Raw genomic sequence first — 7,615 nt, 5'->3', positions numbered from 1 at the left:
TTTAAATACTTATTTAATTTTAAAATGCCACATAACCAATTTTTAATCAAAATATTCAACGGGGGGCTAGAAAATGCAAAAGGGGGTAAACTTGGGGGGCTAAAATCGAGCAATTGAAACTTGGAGGGCTAAAATCAAGCAATTGTGAAACTTAGGGGGTTAAAATCAAGCAATTAAAATGTGGGGGACCAAAATCAAGCAATTGTGAAACATGGGGGGCCAAAACTGCATTTAAGCCAAATTAATAAAACTCAGAGTTGTTTATCCCCGCGCACGTACAAGCAGCATATCACTTCATATTTCACCTTACCTACAACCATATTTAATGTAAGGGTCAATTTCATTATCCAAATTAAATCATGTCAAACGGAAGGTAAATGTCATAAAATAATAATAAAATACTCGTCCATAAAAGGTAATAAAATAAAATCCATGCAAGAACCTTTTTTTTTAATAACAACTTATACAAACTAATAATGCATGAAATGCAACTATACCATGATCCGTATATCGCCCCATTTGACACTTGGAATTGGGCATGGCAATGGGGCGGGGACGGGTTTTGCCCTCCCCAAACCCAAACCCATAAAGTTCGGGTTTCCCCAAACCCATCCCAAATTCGAGCGGGGATAAAAATGATAACTCCAAACCCATACCCAACGGGGATCGGGTATCCCCATCGGGTTTCGGGTATCCCCATTACGCCTCTTTCCACATGAATTTAGATTATATTTTAGTACTTTTTTATAAAAAAAAAAGTTAAATGTCCAAAATTATTTTCTCTCAACAATATTTTTTTAAATAAAGATAAAAAAATAGAGAAAATGGTTTGTTTAATACTCAAATTAAAATAAAAAATAAATATATGAACGTAATTGAAGAGTTTGTTTAAGCGTTTCTAATTTAAAAGAGGTGAAATATAATTTTTAGTATAAGCGGGGCGGGTTCGGGGATGGGTTCGGGTTGGGTATCAATGTACTCATTACCCGCCCCAAACCCATCTTTTGAAAACGGGGAAAACCCAAACCCGAACTCAAACTCAGTCAACTCGGATTTTCCCCGTCAAAGCGGGTATGGTTTGGATGGGTACCCGCGGGCATGGGTTTTATTGTCATGCCTACTTGGAATTTAACGCCCCAAGTAGCGTATTCGCCCCATTTGGCACCTAGAAAACAAATCGCCCCATTTGACAGTTGTAACGACCCGTTTTTCGTAAATTATATTTCAGATGTTTTATTTAATTGTTTGGCTTTCAAAAATATTTTCTCGTAATCGGAGATTAATTTATTTTGCGCTAGCGTAAGTTAGGGAACGAGATAGTATGAGATGGGCTAGAGGGGGGCGAAATTTTGGGCTTGAAAAGTCATGGGAAAGTTAAGGCAAGTGGCTTAGGCAAGTGGATGACCAAGTGATCAAGTGTGTGTGCAAGTAGGTGAGCTTGGATTGAATCAAGTGGCTATGATAATTAAACTTGGTGAACAAGTAGGATCACAAGGCTTAGAATGAATCATCCTAGATATTTATGAACATGAATAGTTCTACTCCTTTCATAAAATTTTCCATCGTGAGTTTTGAGTGAGCAAGAGCAAGAACAAGCAAAGCTAAGCTAGGGTTTTGGCTAGGAGATTCACGAGAAAGGCAAGAGAGGAAGGGCTTGAAATTCATCAATCACCAAGGTAAGAGAGTAGATTTCATATTCGTGGGTGACCCGAGGAAGGGGAGAATGTCGATTTCTCCTCACCCGAACTTCCTCCACCCCATTTTCGTTTTAGCTTAGAACGGATTTTCTTGATGGAAATCGTTCCTAAGGTTCTTAATATGCTTAACATGCTTTTAACATGATTAATGAACAAAAATTATGGTTAAAACGAGTTGTATGAAAGATTAAACTCAAGAACTTTGTGTTCTTGAGAGTTTTGATGAAAAAGTGTTTAATCTTTACTTTTTCGATGTTTATGATGTAGATCGGTGAAATGAACTGTCCTTTTGTGTTTACACATGTTTGTTACACTTAAAAACAAACTTATTTGGGATCTAGAACATCAAACTTGGATTTCTTTTGAGTAGATTTCTATCCTCTGTGTTAGTAGGAGTCATCTGCATGATAGTAGGGGTTCTAAGTGCTAGTAGGGGTCCTTGCATGATAGTAGGGGTTCTATGTGCTAGTAGGGGTTCTTGCATGATAGTAGGGGTTCTATGTGTTAGTAGGGGTATTACCTGAACTACATGTGTAGTAGGGGTCCTCTGGTATAGTAGGGGTACTCTGTGTTAGTAGGGGTATTACCTAAACTGTTGTTTGGTGGTTTTAAATGCTACTGATTGTTTATAACCATGATTAATTGTATTGTGATGATTTGTTGATTATATGTGTGGAATATAATTGTTGTTGATTGTGTTGATGATGTTTGTTTAAATGTCAAAGAAGTATATTAAGGTGTTAATCAACTTAATAAAGAAGGATATTATAGTATGTTATTCTAATAAAGAAGTATATCGAATTATGTTATTCGATAAAGACGGATATTAAGGTATTGATTATCTTAATAAAGACGGACGTTGGATAGTGTTCCACGTTATTGTTGATGGGCTATATGCCAAAATTGTTGATGGATATATTCATGAGTTTTGAGTGCATGCATCATGAATATTTAGGGATATTGGCTTGTCCAATAAAGAAGGATATCGAACTATATTTGTTTGATAAAGACGGATATCGGAGGTGAGATACTCTGATAAAGACGATGGTACCACATGCATTAGAGGTATCTAGAGGACATAACATGAATGTGAAGCATTAGATTGCATTAGGGATTATGTGTGCATTTTATGATAAATGATGTTTGACACATACTTGGTAAATGTTGATTGTTAATCCGTATGTGAGGAGCAGAGTCCGTCATGACTATAAAATGAACAACGCAGGGTCCGTCATGACCATAATCTGAACAATGTATTTGTGGTGTTAGATTACATTAGGAACTTTATGTATATTCCTATTTGTAATTGAGTTATGTGATATCTGTTGATGTTTTGGTATTGTCCGAGACGACGTGAAACTATATGTTTGGTGTATTTTGTGAATGATTGACTATGTGATAAATGAAGTATATGCATATGATATATGAATATGCATGAATGATGGTGATGTATATGTATAATGTATGATTATGCATGTTTTTATGAAGAAGTGTTTAAGTACCATTTACTTACACTTATATTTTGAGTATGTTATCTAACTCTCTTTTATGTGTTATGTGCTGGACCGTTGGGGGTCCAGATTTTACAGGTTTTTGTGGTATTCGATGTCGAGTCGTCGGTGAAGCTCCGCTCTGATTGTGACACGGGAAAGGGGTTTTATATGTATATAGAGTCTCCTTATCTAGGTTGTTTTGTATAGCTAATAAATACATTAGTTGATTTAAGATTTGTATAAACACTGTTTTTACTAATTAACTACATTAGTATTATTTTGGTAGAGGAGTGTATTACTCGAACCAATATTCAATAAATTAAATGTGATTTTCCGTTGCGTGTTTTGAAAAAGATTTTACTAAAGGTAGAAATATATAAATAATGGGTTTGAGTGTTACAGCAGTTACTAATAAGATCGCCCTAATTGGCATATAGTAACAAATCGCCCCATTTGGCGGTTACTAATAAAATCGCCCCAATTGGCACATAGTAACAAATTGTCCCATTTGGCACCTATGACTCAACTATATGTCATGCTATGCTTCATATACATACTTTAATATACACAACTATTCAATCGCCCCATTTGGCACTTAATATACAAACTTTCTTTAAAATCATGGCTACTTCCACCAGATCAAATCAAAAAACAATTTTGTCTTTTAAACCACACCAAATATTCATTTTATCAAAACCAATCAAATACTCAAATCCACAATCAACCACAAACATAACAATCATATAAATAAATATACAATCAGCCACACACACATACTCATAATGTAATGAAATAGCATAGAATTGTTATAAAAATAGTTCTTTCATTCTTTCTATTATTATTCCTTCTTAACGGTTTAATATTCAATTATTAATCTATAACATAAACCCTATGTGCATGAGTGTATAAAAAAAAACCCTACCTCAAACACTTTTCTTCCAAGAGCGAGTGACCCAAATCTTTACGAGTTGCTTACGGCAGGACTGACTCTAACTTTGTGTTCCAAGAGAAATTAAGTGATAGACATTGGAGAATGCTTAGAAAATTTGCGAGGCAGCGAGAGAGAGAGGGAGAAGTTGACATGAAGATCGACTTAAAAGACTTGAAATATTTTTGTATCAAAGTGTGAACCAAGAATTGTTGAAAGTAAGTGTTGATCTAAGTAAACAAGAACTAGCAATGTGTGGGAGAGATATTTTTCTTTCACTTTGACTTGATTATAGTGTAGAAGCAATTCAATATATATAACTACACAACTAGCAGAAAAACGTATATGACGGTGGTTCTGCAAGTGCACAGAATCGCTATCAAGTAATAAAGTGATAAGTTTATCGTTCTCCACAGGGATTATGCCAAAATTACTAGTTTCGCTTAAGAATATAGATAGTTGTCTTCGCTTTGTTTGTTTGACAGGTATCTTTTGCGGGTAATAGTAAATGACAGAAAAGTAAAGACTGAAATTAAATGACAGAAAAACATGAGGTGGTTAAGTGTGGTCGGATCCCTCCCTTACTCCTGCTTGGTGGTTATTCCCTTGTTTCCCTTTATCAAGAATTAGACTATTGAAAATAGGTTAGAAGCAATATCAAGTCATATTTCTATTACAAGTTGTGCAGAGCCTAGTTAGTGGTTACCCTTACTCTATCTAAGTTTCATCACCCCAGGTTCCACTTTTTTGTTAAAAACGTTGGTATCATTACCTTAGTAGCTCCATGTGTCATAAGCTGTCACGTGTGCCTCTAACTAGTTTAAACTCTGTTCAGGTATAAATTATTGTGCGTTCTAATCCTATACTAAGACATCAGATACTTAATTTAATGGTCTCGTGTTGGCCCTAGAATACCGTCCTTTGTTCGGGATTACTAGCTTCGTTTCCTCTGCGATATCCATTAAGTCCTTAGATTTTATTCTAATGTGATCAATATTAAAATAAATATAAAACCGGACAATAAAAGAGTTTGCAATCAGAAAGCAATTGAATTTATACCCAAATTGTACAAAATACAAAACCAAACATTCATAAGGGAGTTCCTCGACTCCACCTAACCTAGGAAAAATAAATTACAAAGACAGAAATAAAAGAACCTTGTTAGCCTTGGAGTTCCTTGGCCTCCTTGCATCTTCTTTAGAGTTCTCCTAACTCTAGGGTGAATATTCAACGTCTCTGAATATTTTGGAATTAATAATAGTGGAGGAAGAATGCTCTATTCATAGTTTTTCAGATGAGTTTGAGCTTTTTCTGGGCGTCCATCGCACCCATTGTGGCCACGCCACGATGGCGTGTATTTTCGCCTCATCTTGGCCACGATGGATCATATCGTGGTACGATGGAAGATCTTTTCCAGATTTTTTGCATGCTTTTCAAGTCATCATCGTGTCACGATGACAAGTCATCGTGGTACGATGGAATAGATTTGTTGCAGATTTTCTTCAATTTAACCACCTTCTCATCGCGCCACGCCAGGATTCATATCGTGGGTACGATTGTTGCGCTGCTTTATACTATTTTTGCCTTTTTTTTGCTGTTTTTTTCACTTTTCTTGCTTCTAGGCCAAGTAACTTCACTTTTCCAAGTATTTGCTTGCTTTTCGGCTTCAATTGCTATTAAAACTATCTAAATTACTACTAAAAACAACACATAATTGACTGTGATCAGTATAGCATAGGAATAGGAATAGGAATATGGGAATGGCATGGTTATTGTCATTTTGAAGATAATTTAAGTGGAATAAAATGTATCCAAACTCCAAAGGTTTATTGGCGTGAGGTTTATTAAGGGAGAATTTAATTTGGGGTCATCAAAAGGTCCCAATAAATTGTATACAAGAGGTCACATGGGATCATTGACATTCAATATGGTTTGGCTTGCAAAACGTGATACACTTTGAGAGATAGGAGTTTTGTGTGTAGCTACAATATATATGTAATTGATGGAGGAGAGGAGAAAGTCACACTCGGCCACTTGGATTGGAATGGAAACTAGGTAGTTAAAACATATATCCTTCCACATTGGTGTACTCAATATGATATGAAAATGTATAGAAAGGGTAGTCATCACTTGGAAGAAGGACAAAAGTGTACAAGGTCGTGGCTTGCTATTCTAACATAATTAAGGATGATTATTTGATCATGGTCATCCTAGTTGATAAAATAAAATCGGGTTTTAGTAAAATAAATTAGATATAGTCACAATTTTATTACATCTCCCAAAATAATTAAATAAAATATTTGATCAATAAAATTACTAATAAAGATATACAAAAAAATATATAAAAAATATCGGGATGTTACATTTTCACATTATGTTCAATGTGATTTAATTTGTTGTTTTCTATAAGTCAACTATTCGTAAAAAATTTAAAAAAGAGATGTATGAAAAATTGAAAATAACATTTCATAGGCATTGGCATAATAGAAAATTTATATCACACAACAGACACAAAACAAACTACTAATAATAATATAATATAATATAATTTCAAACTTACTTTTACTAAATTAATATAAGTATTCCTAATCAAATATCTAATTTAATGATCCTGATTGTCCTTTGTTCCACTAAACATGCAAAAACATTATTCTTATTTGAATTTTCATCAACAATATAAGAATTTATACATAAAAATAAAAACAAAACAATAAAAAGATTATAGAGAGTTTATTCAATAAATAATCAATACATAAAATAAATTGGATAAATATATGTCATTAATAATTATAATTTATTATAAAATCATACACGATAAGTTTCCTCATACAAAGATCAACCTCACAAGGCACAACATCTTATATTATCAATTTGAAACTAGCATCGCATCAAGAAATCCTAACAAAAACTCGTTGCGGTGATCATCCAATAGTACACTTCGACGTTTTTGTGGGGATTTCTTGATACGATGCTAGTTTCTAATTTGTAAGGTATTATTGCTTGTAAGGTTAAACTTTGATAGAGAAGCTTCAGTTACATTGAACTTGACATTAGAGGGGACATAGATGACGATTATGAAGAAGAAGAAAAGGGAAAAATACACGAAACCCCAAATTCAATGATGATTATGATCTTGATCCACTAAAATATGGCCATGTAATTCATAGCTATGGTGACTTGTTTTAATTGTGATTTGAGTGAGGCTATGAAATCAAACTTTTCAAAACTTTCGTTCATAAACAAATTTGAAAATATTAGGAATATATATAAGGGTGTTGTTAACATGTGCATATGTTAAGGTATCTTAATATAGAAATTTAACATTTAATGATACAAAAATTTAATGCTTAAAAAGTTAAAATTTAATGCTCCAGTATTTAATACTTTCTATTCTTGTTTCCTTAACATGTGCTCTTGGTGCACATGTTAACATTCTCCTATATATAATAGTTGGTTAGAATTTGTTATTAGGTAACTAGTTAGTTTTCTAATACTCA

The sequence above is a fragment of the Trifolium pratense genome, linkage group LG7, assembly GCF_020283565.1.
Source record: "Trifolium pratense cultivar HEN17-A07 linkage group LG7, ARS_RC_1.1, whole genome shotgun sequence".
NCBI classification, from domain to species: Eukaryota; Viridiplantae; Streptophyta; class Magnoliopsida; order Fabales; family Fabaceae; genus Trifolium; species Trifolium pratense.
Note: the sequence above shows the minus strand (reverse complement) of the source record.